The following is a 14,217-nucleotide window of genomic DNA, read 5'->3' as shown; positions in this document are numbered from 1 at the left end:
GACTTTATTTGGATTCTTTCCATCATCACCTACCAGAATTTATGAAATATGTGGTCTCTATTTTGTTGAAGTAATATTGGGCAATGGGGAGGAAAACCTCGGTAGTATGTAGAGCAGCCTATCCACAACCTGGTGCCTTCTAGATACACTGGACTGCAATTCTCATTATCCCCAGGCAACCTTCAGGAACTCATGTGCATGTGTACTAAATTGTGGTCTTCGCTGTCATACTTTTTTTTACAGTGCAGGATGTTGAGATAAACAGGATCTGCCTGACAAATTTATGACTCCGTACTATTAGAGGTCATTCTCTCCTTCTGACTTCGGACCTACTCATAATAATAATAAGACTTGATGACATGGATACTGCAATTTAATTGAAATTAATGTGTTAATGTGTATATTACATTTCTATACCGCCCAATAGCTGGAGCTCTCTGGGCAGTTCATAAAAATTAAAATCATTCAAAGTATAAAACAACAGTATAAAACCATAATATAAAATACAATATAAAAGCTCAACCAGATAAAAACAGCAGCAATGCAAAATTACAAATTTAAAACACCAAGTTTAAATTTATTTATAGACTGCTAAAATGCTGGGAGAATAAAAAGGTCTTCACCTGGCGTGTTATAAGTGTTATAGTCTACATTTAAAATATAAATAATCATTGGGAATGCTCTTTGGTGACTTTGATCTTTAAACCTGCAATTCACCATGATTTCTTTTTGGGCAAATACTTATTTGTTTCAAAGGAATCTCTCCCCGCCCGATTTGGGATCCTTTGGATGCAGAAACTCCCCAATTCTATCCCTGGCCTCTCCACGGGCCTGTCTTCACTGGGGATTTCCTTCTGATTGGGAGCATTTTGAGGTTGTTTGGGGCACATGACATTGTGGCCAGAGTGCTGCCAACCAGCAGCTTCCATCCTGAAAAGCTGCATTATTGGAAAGCCATTTTACTCCATTTTTTTTCCAGTTAAAGCAGCTTCCAAGTGGTTCGCCACTTTCCTCCACATTAACTCCTGAACGTTCCTGTGTGACCTGGCTGTGACGTGGTCAAGGGTTGGGGCTGCTCCTTCCTCCACTGGCACTACTGTCGTTGGCACCACTGTTACTTTGCTTCTCCATTTCCATAATTATGCACTTCTCTGATGTTTGCGTTACTTCGCTTTTCTGATGCTTGGGTTACTTCAGCACTTCTCTGATCCTGGGGAAAAGATGGCGAGAGCTATAACTCTATGACAGTTTGCTGGAATGGGGCAAAATTGCGGTGCTGGGGTGCACTCATAAGGAGCCTTTAGATGCTGTACTGGATAATTTGGAATTTTTCCTTCTTCATGGAAAAGTACGCAAAATGGAGAAAAGGGGGTGGGAGCTATAACTCCACTAGGGCTTATTTGTACTGGTAGAGTGCTCTCATGGGGAGCTAGCATCTAGCCTGTCTTTGTCATTCATAAAAACACTACAGCATTGTTTCTAGCCTTCAGATTTGTGAATTAGTTATTTCCCATTCATAATAATGTAGTAGTAGGGGGAACCTGGACAGGGGCAGGAAACGAGCCTTTCTCATTCGTTGAGTAGCCCCTGCCAAATTGATAACGTTCGGTTCTACTCCACCCTCCCAACCCAGAAGTATGTTGATTTCATGTGCCGTGTGAGCTGTGAAAAGTGGGGATTTATTTATTTATTTAAACATTTATATCCCACCCTATATCACAAGGATCTCAGAGTGACATACAGGTAAAATCATACAAACAATATATACACAGCTAAAAACAAATAACACAATAAGTTAAAACCACTATAGAATTTAAATACAGTAAAACCAATTAAAACTATGTACAGACTTGTTGAATTTAGTTATCAAAGGCTTTGTTAAAAAGCCATGTCTTAACTTGGTGCCGAAATGAAGCCTGTGCCATCGCCAGTTGGGCCTCCAAGGGGAGGGCATTCCACAGCAGAGAAAGCCCTCTTCCATGACCCACCATAGCATATGTCTCACGTTGGTGGGACACGGAGGAGGGCTCCTCCAACAGATCTCAAGTCTCGGCCAGGCATTTATAGTGAGAGGTGCTCCCTGCAGTATCAAGGTCCCAGGCTGTTAAGGGCTTTAAATGTCATTACCAACACCTTGATTTCCAACCAGAAGTGTATAGGCAGCCATTGCAATTCCTTTAAGACCAGTTTTATACAGTCTCTGTGAGATGTACCAGTGAGCAGTCTAGTTGCTGCATTTTGCACTAGCTGCAACCTCCGAGTCATCTTTGAGGGCAACTCCACGTAGAGTGCCCAGGGAGACCACCTTACCACGGCTTGTTGTGTCATACAAACCTGGCTGACATGGCTTGTTGGGAGTCAGTTGCAGCTCAACAATAGCCCATGGCTTAATTGAGGGTTACTGCCATTCCAACAAGCCATGATACCTGGGCTCGCATGGGATGGTTAACCTTGCCAGTGAGGATAATTAGGCAAGTTCCCTTAGCATACGACTGGCATGTTTGTGTGGGGAAATAAGCCACTGCGGCTTATTTCCCCACTGTGACTGTGCAAACCCAGTCTTTGTCTTTAGCTGATTTAGGTTGATTCATCCATTTTTTAGCCATGGCTATTTGGCACAGCTCCATCACTGTTAAAAGTTCTGCAGCTTTTGATGCACTTAGAAATATAAATAAGAAACCCTTTGTGTAGTGCGACATACAGTCAGGCTAGTTAAAAGCTGCTTGTCTGTGAGCTTTTCTCTTTTGTTCATACAATTAATTCCCACATGGGCACTTCAGCTTCTAGCGGAGTTAAAGTTTTCATATATTGTAATTAAGTTATACGGGAAAAGCAACAGTGAAGGTAACAGAACACAGATATTAAGATCGCCTCCAGAATTCAGAACTCAAGGATGAGACCTGTGGGGGAACTATGGATCCACCTATCATACTAATTAAACACTAACAAGACATTTGCCCTTGGTTTCCCAAATTCAGCATCTTTTCCGTATTAACTCCCTGCTCAATTAGAATTTTCATTCGCAATGCTTCAATTTATCATTGTTTACCACTGCACATTTGCACAGTAGGGGACACAAAGCAACATCCTCCTTCTCTTTCCTTTCCGATTTCTTGGGTTCATAGATTGCAATTGCCCTTCAATTGATAGTCACTTGCAGCACTTATTTATAGCATCAGAAAAGACACCAAATATGTGTTTCTTTAACATTTCTTTTTCATCAGGAAGGAAGGAGAGTGATGGCAAGATAAAAGGAGCCAAGTAGGTAGCCTGGCCAACATGGTTCCGGTATTCAAACGTGTACCCAAATTGTATTGTCTGTTGAACTTTACCTATGGAATCCAGGCTCTATACAGGGGTTGCAAACTTAACAGGTTTCTGGGGTGGCCAGATGTCCTAATTTAAAGAGAACAGGCCTCTAGTTTGGAGAGCTAGCAGATGACAGTTCTTCCATTTCAAGGCGGAAGAGTGTCCAGCTCAAATCTAGTTTAAAGTCAAACAAAGCAGAGGCCCATCAACAAAGAGCCTCTGAACAGCAGCCTGAACAGGCACATAGGTCACCTAGTCAGTCTTCTCTGTAGTGATATATATGGCATGCTCTTTATTTTATAGTTATTATTTCTAAATGTGCACCTATATATATAAATTTGCATATGCAGAAGTTATGCAGATTGGTGTCCTCTTTTTTGAGGGGGTTGGGTTTGATGCATTTCTTCTTCTTTGGCAATCGGTAAGTTGCCATCCTATTTCTACAGCTTCCTGGCATGGTCCTCTTTAATGCAGGCCTGCAGCAGGAATTTTCCTAGGCCAGACTGAGAGGGAATGCAGGAGGCTGGATTATGCTTAAGGGACGAATGCACAGTTAATTCACAACATGGAAGTGGTGGTAAATGTGGATGGGGTCTCCGTATCCCACCAAAGGCAAGTGCAGTGGTACAAAGCCTATGAGGCCATTTTAAAAAATCTTTCTCAGGCTTTCTCCTTTCTTGTCATCTCTCCTTGGGGAATTTAGAATGTGTTGTGGGCCCTTCTTTGCTCTTCTTTCCATTTCTCTTCTATCTGATTTAGTGAATCTTTCCTAGCAGTAGTTTTTTGTTACAACGAAAATTAACTTTTTGGGCGGTAATGGTGGTGTTATCCTATTATTTCTTTCCCATGGGGAGGCTCAAATAACAAATGCTGAGACTCGCATTGGTAAAGCATTGTTAGTTTGTTTACTGTTGGAAGGAGTACTTCGTATTTATAGTTCCGAAAATTAATTAATTCCCCTAACTAGGAAGTGATCTTGTAGCTCCCTCCAACATTTTGATTCATCTGTCTTGTTGGCCGAACTTGACAAAGCTCTGAATGAACTGGGGCGGGGAAGGAGGGAAAGAAGACAAAAGGCAGAGACTTAATAGACCCTCTTCTTTCTAACAACCGTCAGTTGATAAAGTGTGAAGAGCTAACAACAAAAAGGCCTCAGTGTTCTTTTGTCAAAAAGCCTGGAGCGATGCAGCTTGAAAGAAACCATTCTTTTGTTAATGCATAGTCAATTAGTGAGAGACCCCATTGTTAAGGGTACCACGAGGATCTGGTTCACAGAAGGGAAGTCTTTTCTTGGATGACTTTCTAATGACTGTCAAACATTTATGGGCATCATACAAAGGAAGCATTGTAAAGACAACATACAAGGCATGTATCTTACCATGGTGACATTAAGCCAAAGTTTGATGCACTCCTTAACTACTTAATGAGCAAGGCAAGTTTTGTATAGTGCTGCTGCCTTTTTTTAGGTGTGTTTTAATGGTTTGGAATGGCCTGGTTTTAAAATTAAGGAATCTTGCACATACAGCCAAACTTGCCATGTCACGTAGAGACAGGACATTGTAACATCCAGCTGTTGGCAGCATTCATTTCATGATGGACATCCATCAACACAGTTCACCTGACCATTAAGAAGAGTAGGGCAACTGCTTCAGGTGGCAGGTTCTGAGGGATCGCAACAGACAGAGCTGTGTTGTCTGTGGTTGGCCCTGCACCACTTAAACTAGTTTGCTGCCCTCAGGCACGGTGGAGGATGTTGGCTTGTCAAATCTGAAGGAAGATTCAACTGCCAGTTTGTTTGGCTTCTGTTCATGGAATAGGAGTGGGCACAATCTTGTTCTTCACCCCAGGCAGCAAAATGTCTTAAGCCAGCCCTGTTCACCTCTGTAGCTCAAGTGGGCCTCCAGATGTTTTGGCCTAAAACTCCCACCATCTTCACCATTGACTATGCTGACTAGAGCTGATTGGAGTTGTAGGCCAGAACATCTGGAGGACCACAAGTTGCCTACCCTTGATGTAGCTATAGATATCTGCTGCCCTGAGATTCCTCCTGTGTTGATGTGTTTTGAATGTCAGCTATTCTTTAATGCAAAAAGATGGCTGTGAAAGCTGCACATACAACTAACAAGAGATCAGTTCATGCATGAATGTTCATCATGAAATGAATGCAGTATGAAGTCATGTGTGAATATGCCTTTTTTGCGGGGGGAAAGATTAGGCAAGGGGGACACATGGTCAGCTTGGAAGAACTTGAGTGAATGTTTCTTATAGGATTAATATTAAATTGGGGCATGATGCATACAGGCATGAATGTAATGCCCACATGTGGTATCACAATAGGACTCAATAGAGCATAGTTCTCCTCTTCTACTCTTTGGTGTGTGTGTGTGAAAGCAGTGTGATAGGCCTTTTCAGAAATTAAGAGGGCTGCGCATGCTTCCAACACGCTCATCTCACTTTCCATCTCACCTGACCAGGAAGGGTTAATGTGGATATGCAATGTCTGCTCAGATGTGCAGGTCACCATAATAATTTTGTGGATACATTTCATTTTCATTCATTTATTGCTTTTTTGTACCACCCAATAGCCAAAGCTCTCCGGGCAGTTTACAAAAATTAAAACTACAACAATATTTAATAATACACATGGTGTGGAAATGGAAAATAGGCCCTCTTGAGCCCAATCCCTGCACATGTGAGCTTAGGTTAACTATGTTGTATGTCTGTTTTCTATCTAATTGCAGCATTTCCTTCTTTCTCCTTCTCCCCTCTTTAATGGGGGGCTCAAGTCAGCATTAGTCTTTCAGAGCCAGACTAATGGCATAATTTAAATCCAGATTAGTTTTGAGTTTCATCTGACATGCAATCAATTTATTACATTAATTCTACGGAATGTTCCATTGTGGTCAGCTACATCAGAAATTCCTGGCAGATGACTTTGGGAGGTAGGCCGTGTCTCGTTTCACTTGTTTTCCAAACTCGTCTAACTAATGCTGGGTTATGTTCCCCGAATAATGGAATTAGTGGGATTGTATTGGCAAGTAAGAGGAAAGGGGATTCAGCATTCTCCACATTGTCTGCTAGACTAATCCACATTAGAGGCAAAGTAAAAAGCATCTGTCATCTGGTGCTTATTTAAGCAAATGGTCAGGTCAGCTAAAGAGCCACCATGCTTTTATGTTTTGGCTTCTATCAAGTATCATGCTAGCACAGTGTGTGTCAAACATTGACCTGGTTTGTACAACATGCTGCGGCTTACCATGGGTTATTTAACCCACAATCATCAAGGGGTCCATGGGTGCCACTTTGCGTATCTAACCCCCCACTCAGGGGTTTTCACGTCATGAGAACCTGGCAAATGTGGGCTATGCAAGGGGAGTTTAACAGACCCATATTCTGTTCTGAGGTTATGCGAGGGTTGTTTAACTCAAATTTACTGGATTCACTTGACATGACAAACCCCAAGTGGGGGCTGAATATGCAAAATGGCAGCTGCATGTGACCTACACATGTGTCATCCTCATCGTGGGCTGTTGTATTGTGTAAAATGGCCCCTCACTTGTGCTCATTAGCAGTTTTCTTGCAATGGCTTCTGCAAGCTAACCCAGATATGGAATCTGGGCCTATGGGACTTAATATATGACTAATGGGTCAGGCAATGCCAAAAAAGCAAAAACGCCAAAAGGGGACACCAATAATGTGTGTGTGTGTGTATGCAAATTTAGAAATAATAACTATAATTTAAATAGAATTACAACATATCTCACCATACTGAAGAAGACTGACCCGTGGGCTTGCTTAGTCTGCTGTCCAGGTGCTGCCTGTCGATGGGCAACTTCAAGGCCCCTCCCTGCACTCCCTCCTGATGGTCCTTTGACTTCCAACAAGACTTGAAGTGGACTCCTCTTCAAACAGAGGGCACCTTCAGATAGAGGACTGTCCTCTTTAAAGTAGGACACCTGGACACTTTATGTTTAGGGTTGTGTTATGCTATACTTTCTGGGAGTGCAGCAAAGCTGTAAAATGTGGTTTGAACCCAAGAGGAGAGTTTCCTGAAAATCTCAGATTTCATTTTGTGAAAAATGCAACTTTCTAGACCTTATTGTTGCTGAGATTAGTTTGAATGCCTGTGGCAATGCCTGGTCATATATCCCAAGCCTATGGTGTTGCTGAAAAATAAGATTTCCAACAACTCTTCTAGCTTTGGAGACTTCACCAGGCATTGATTGAAGTGGGTGTTTTACTGTGGTTTTAATTTTTGTGAACCGCCCAGAGAGCTTCGGCTATTGGGCGGTATAAAAATGTAATAAATAAATAAATAAATAAAAAATAAATAAATTGATTGCCGCATACTTTAGCTCTTTTATCACATCTCTCTGACCAGCACAAACAGAATAAATTAGGCAAAAATACATAAACCTTGCAGGATAAATCATGCAATACAAGAGGACTCACATCAATCTGCTTAATTTCAATAATTTATTCAACCTGCAGTATTCTGTTTCTCACCTTGCAGTCTTTGGGTCACCTTAATGTAGAATGGTGATCTTTTTATTTTTTAGAGCACAGAGACAAACACACATTTGGGTAGCCAAAGTGAAATACAGGACAGGGTTCCTCCTGCACATAAATAGCTGTGATGTAGAAGAGGGAATTTGCATGACAAGCAACACCTGCATAAATCCCCTCTTCTACACACTATTAAAGGTGCAGGAGCTTTGTCTTCTTTCTCACTTGGCCATCCTAAACAGCCATTGATCATAAGAAGAGCCCTGATGGATCAGACCAACGGTCCATCTAGTCCAGCACTCTGTTCACACAGTGGCCAACCAGCTGTCGACCAGGGAATCTCAAGCAGGACATGGTGCAACAGCACCCTCCCACCCATGTTCCCCAACAACTAGTGTATATAGGCTTACTGCCTCTGATACTGGGGTTGCACTTAGCCATCAGGACTAGTAGCAACCAAGCTCATGGTCTGCATAGTGTTCCCTCCTAGAGAGGAAGGACCACAATGCAGATGTATCAAACAAAACAGAAAAATCATTTACAGATGTGGCAGGGCCAATAACTGTTCAGAAAAAGGGTTGCATGACCTCTGGCTGCAACCTAGGTCTCTGTGCAACAACACCTTTGCTGATATTAGCAGGCATGGCCCTACAGCTAAACTGGCAGAGGACCAACAAGCTGGAGCATATCTTCTCTACAAATATACATTACGTCAATTTTACTGCCATCAATTCTACTAAAGAATAATATTCCAGCAGGCTGCAGTAGAGGGAGATGGGAAGCAGGGCCATTCCACCAACCCCGCTGAAAGACGGCTTGCTCCCCCACCACCTTCCCTTTTTCTTTTTGCATCGTGTCTTTTTAGATTAAGCCTGCAGGCAGGGGCAGCCTTGCTTTTATTGATAGTGTATAAACTGCTCTGGAGTCTTTTTGGTTGGGGAGCAGGATAAAAAAGTTGCAATTAATTAATTAATTAATTAAATATTACATTTATATAGCATTTTACAATCTTCAATGTGGTTTGGGGATTGACCCTGTTCAAATGACATGCTAAGCCATGATAGTTAAGCATTTTGATCTAAATATTATGGCTTAGTGTGTCATTGTCCGCCTTGAAGCCCAGTATTGGGCAAAAGATGGGATACAAATAAATATAATAATAATAATAATAATAATAATAATAATAATAATAATAATAATGTAAATCATTACTTAGCATGTCACGTGAACTATTCCTAACCATGGTGGCTGCATAACTATAGGGTGACCATATGGAAAGGAGGACAGGGCTCCTATATCTTTAAAAGTAGTATAGAAAAGGGAATTTCAGCAGGTGTCATTTGTATGCATGCAGCACCTGGTGAAATTACCTCTTCATCACAGCAGTTAAAGCTGCAGGAGCCTGGCCCTCTTTTGTATTTGGTCACTCTAGTATAGCTCCTGCAGCTTTAACTGTTGTGATGAAGATGGAATTCCATCAGGTGCTGCATGCATACAAATGATACCTGCTGAAATTCCCTTTTCAATACAACTGTTAAAGGTATAGGAGTCTTGTCCTCATTTTCATATGGTCACCCTACATAACTATGATTTAAACACTGGTCATCTAGGATATGTAAATGATAGTTGCTGTACATAGCCAAATACTATCCTATGATTTTCAGGAAGAAGAGAAGAATTAATATTTTTACTCAGAAATACCAGCATTGATACCTCCAGTTTCGAATCCACTGATTGAGCAAGGCTGGTCAGTTTAGAAATATCAGAAAAGCAAAAACACAGGCCAGTAATCAATGTAAATTTCAAATTCTCCTCAAATGCTTTTTCAAGTATAACAACTTTAAATGCATGACAACAATATGACAACCATTGCAAATATTTATATTTCTAAAAGAAGAGCAAGAGTTAAAGGCTGTCTGGAAGCCATATCCTGAGTTCAGGAAGGCCTGTCCTTGATGCCAGATGCACGAATGCTTCCTGTGGGATTTTGTGTGTGTATGTGATTACTTTGCACGTGTTCAGAGGCACTGATGATGGTTTTCACTGTTGTATTTCCTCCACTGAAAAAAGGGTTCTTGTGTTCATCTCAAGGAGGTCCTGGCATAAACGGAATCCTTCTGTCAATCTTCATTGAGAAGTAGAAATATTCAATTAAAGAGAAATAAATTGCAGTGCCCATGAGGCATCTGTGTCATATTGATTGACTAGCCAGCCAGTATTTATTTAATTAAATTTATAACCCAAAGCAGCTTACATGGGCTGCCTCCTCTCCATTTTGGCCTCACAACAACCCTGTGAGGTAGGATAGGCCAAGTGTCAGTGACTGGCCCAAAGTCACCCAGTGAGCTTCGTGGCTGAGAGGCACTAGAACTTAGATCCTCTGAATCCTAGTCCAACACTCTAACCAGTGCACCACACTGGATCTCTGGAGGGGATACAATTTGTTGGAAATATGGCCTTTGGCCATCTTCAGCCATTAGTGCAAAACATAAAGAAAAAAAATTCCTGCTTCGGTTTTCGAGGAGCAATTCCCAGGTGGAAATATGTAAAGTGTGACCACTACATGTGAGGGATTCCTACAGCTTATATAGTTGTGTAGAAGATGGATTTTTATAGGTGCAGTTTGTCATGCAGGGCTGAGATGAGTTGCTTCTGTTGACATTCCTTCTACACAGGGGTGTCGAGCCTTTTTCAGCCCCGAGGGCTGAATTAAATTTCTGAGAAGCTCTAGGGGGCCACATTCCTGTGGTGGGCCGGGCCAAAGGCAAAGGAGGTGGGAGAATATATATATATATATATATATATATATATATATATATATATATATATATATATTATCATATTGTAGCTTAAAGCTCTTACTTCAAGTAACTAAGCCTCTTTTGTATCTGGTCAAGAGGGCAGGGTTCCTGCAGCTTTAACTGTTGTGATGAAGAAGGAATTTCACCAGGTGCTGCATGCATACAAATGACACCTGCTGTGAAATTCCCTTTTCTATACAACTATTAAAGATGCAGCAGCCCTGTCCTCCTTTCCATATGATCACTTAAAGTGGTTGGGAGAAAAGCAGGAAGCAACTGGTAATTTGGGAAAGAGTGTGTGGGTCTCTAGGAAATCCGAAGGCCAGGTTCGGTCCCTGGGCCTGAGGTTCAACACCCCTGGTATACACTATACTCATGACTAACATTTCAGTGGGTCTACTCTAAGTATGACTAGGTCTGGTTCAAACCCAATGACCCTGTTCAGATGCCATGCTAAGCCATGGGAGTTAAGCATTTTGAGCTAAACATTATGGCTTAGTGTGTCGTGTGAACCATGGCTTAGCATGTCATATGAACCAGTCCTAACCAGAGTGGCTACATAACCATGGTTTAAACATTCTCATTTACCATTTGCTGCAAAAGGGTTATCAGACTAACCATGGCTTAGCATATTGTCTGAACATGCCCATTATTGTGTATGAAGTGCTATGTGCCTTTAACTGTCTGTATTGATCATATATTGCCAGAAAATGTCAGTACTTTCAAGGACTGCTACATCAAAGGTGCATACAAGAAAAGCCTTGGCTCGAATGATGCAATATTTTCCCCATTTAAGTAAATGCTACACTGGCTGACAGTAAACCCAGTCATGCCATCAAAGGAAATTCAATGTATATCTGGTAGCAAAAGGGAGAGAGGGGTGGCAGGAAAAGCATCACAGAGGATGTTGTGATAACTCCAGCATGTTTGGATTTAGCAGCTAGGTGTGGCTGTTTCTGTGTCCTGCTCCTCTAAAGGCACAAAGGATGTTTGGCCATAGAGCAAAAGTGAAGGTTATTTCCATTAAGTAGTGTTGGTGTGTGTGTGTTAAAGTAATTATGGAATGCAAGACAAAGAAATGGTTATTTTTTAAAATCACAGTCAAAGTTAAAAGGATTGTTGGACTGGCTCACTGCAGCCAGAAAGTTCTGCGAAGATTTATTCATTAACACATTAATTATTTGTTTACAGCAATCTCATTTCTATTAAATATGAATGTTTCAGTTGTAGAGATACAGGACTGGCTCCATGGAAATCAGGACCTAAGTGCAATCAACTAACAGCACAATCCTATACATGTCTACTCAAAAGTAAATCCAACTGAATTCAGTGGTGCTTACTCCCAGGTGAGTATAGGCTTACCACCTTTTTCTGGATTCAATCCACGGTGTGCTGCTGTTCATGCAACAGCATCCTTGTTCAGACTGCTGTGGTGGAGAGCTGAGTAAGAAAAGGAGTAGTTGGCTTAATGGAAGTTCCAAAATTCCACTCCCCCCCTTCTTACATTTTATCAACCTTACTTGTAAGATGTGTTTTATTTATTTATTTATTCATTACATTTTTATACCGCCCAATAGCTGAAGCTCTCTGGGCGGTTTAGAGACTTGCACTTTTGATCTTCATTACCTAAAACGGAAGTAAATTGTACTTGATTTCAGTGGCCATTCCCTCTATGTTTACAATATTTTGATCACACACTCTGCCCGAAGGCATGTGATGCGATTTATGAACTTTTCTCTACAAATCCAGAAAGCAGCAAAATTTGTATCTAACAAAATCCACTGAGAAATCCTACTTTTGTTTAGGATAATGGGTCGAGTGCAGCTCACAACCACGCAAAGACAATGTAATTCATTCTAAGACAATCTGTTGCTGCAGAAATCAATTGCATTGACACAGCCACCCGGATGAAAGCCTTATTGATTTTGATGGAACCAAAGCCGTTGTGCTTAGCTTTGCAGACTGTAACATCTCAGTACTTTATTTTCATGGGCTGTGAATTGAACTGCAAGTTTTGAAGATACAGGTTTTGAACTTTTTTTGTTTTAATGGAATCCTGTGGGGCTTCCAGGATTATTTCTGCTTTATCTTCTGTGTTATGCAATCAACTATGTAGTATGCTAGCCTCTCATTTTTGTGCCACCTTAAATGTCATTCTATATAATTTCAACTCCTAGCATCCCTGGTCACTGGCCATGCTGGCTGGGGCTGATGGAAGTAGCAGTCCAACAATATCTAGAGGGAACCAAGTTCCCTAACACTGCTCTTTCAGATGTCATATGTCTTTTGAGGAATCAGACTGATCCGTTCCAAGCATGTATGAGTCATGAAGTGAGGACATTTGCTATTTTTTTGGGAGAGAATGGAGATGAGTGAGTAGCTTGTGCTCCATTCAAAGGACTTTGTCCCTTTATATCAGGGTTGAGAAACTTGTAGCCCTCCAGATGTTTTGGCCTATGACTCCCATCAGCCCTAGTTGGCATAGCCAATGGTGAGGGATAATGGGAGTTGTAGGCCAAAACATTGGGAAGACCACCAGTTGCCCACCCCTGCTTTATGTGTTCCATCAGTGCTTGGCCAAAACAAAAAGCAGAGAACTGCTTAAACAGTCCCTGCTTGCTTATAGAAGAGCAATTATGTTCTTCTTATTCGTATTCCGCCTTTTGCCCAATACTGGGCCTCAAGGCGGTATTACAAAGTTTAAAACATACATTTTAAAACATAGGAAAAGAAATGTACAAAAAAAGAAAGTTTAAAATACACAACACCCCCAAAGAAGCCTGCCTCTTAAGCTCCCAGTCCCAAAAAGATGTTGCAGCTGGGTGTGTGTGAGATGGTTCTGTGCTGGGAGCCTGAGTCTGCTCATGTTGCATGTATGCATATGCTTGTCTTGATCCTGAATGAGATAACCCTATTGCAGTATGTATACATATTGCCTAAAACAGAATGCTGTAATATCTTGAAATTGAGATAAATGCTATGTTGGAGATTTCCCCTCTGGAGGATTCCTCTCCCATCCCGGGAGGAACCATAGGAAGCTCCATGGGGTGGATTAAGCCCGTGAGCTGAGAGTTCTGCACCCTTTCCTCAGCTAAAATTATGAAACTCAAGCTATGACCAAATTTTCAAATATTCATATTGCAATGATTGTAAATATACATATTCTTGGAATGGGGGACACACAGGATCTTCACCCCAAGATTTTTGCTGAAGGACACGCTCTCGGGCATGTAATGCAGCCATCTTGCTGAAATTAAGTTGGTCTGTGTCTGGATGGGAGAACCTCCATGAGTGCCAGCCTGAGTTTCATGATGAAAGAAAGGTGGAAAATAAATTGAACTAAATGAATAAAGAATATTAAGCACTTGTCTCTATTTTTCAAAACAAGGTATCTGCCTGGCTCGTGTGTGCACAACATGTGGTTAGCGGTGGGGCCAGCTACCGTGATCCTGACTCCCTCTCCACACATTGGCCCTCAATTGTTTTAGATCACCTGAATAGGGCTATTGTCTATTTACTGATATATTTGCGGATGTGTGTGTGTGTGTGTGTGTGTGTGTGTGTGTGTGAATACTTGTAACTGCAAGTACAATATAATAAT

Source organism: Elgaria multicarinata, chromosome 5, assembly GCF_023053635.1.
Source record: "Elgaria multicarinata webbii isolate HBS135686 ecotype San Diego chromosome 5, rElgMul1.1.pri, whole genome shotgun sequence".
NCBI classification, from domain to species: Eukaryota; Metazoa; Chordata; class Lepidosauria; order Squamata; family Anguidae; genus Elgaria; species Elgaria multicarinata.
This window is presented reverse-complemented; position numbering follows the sequence as displayed.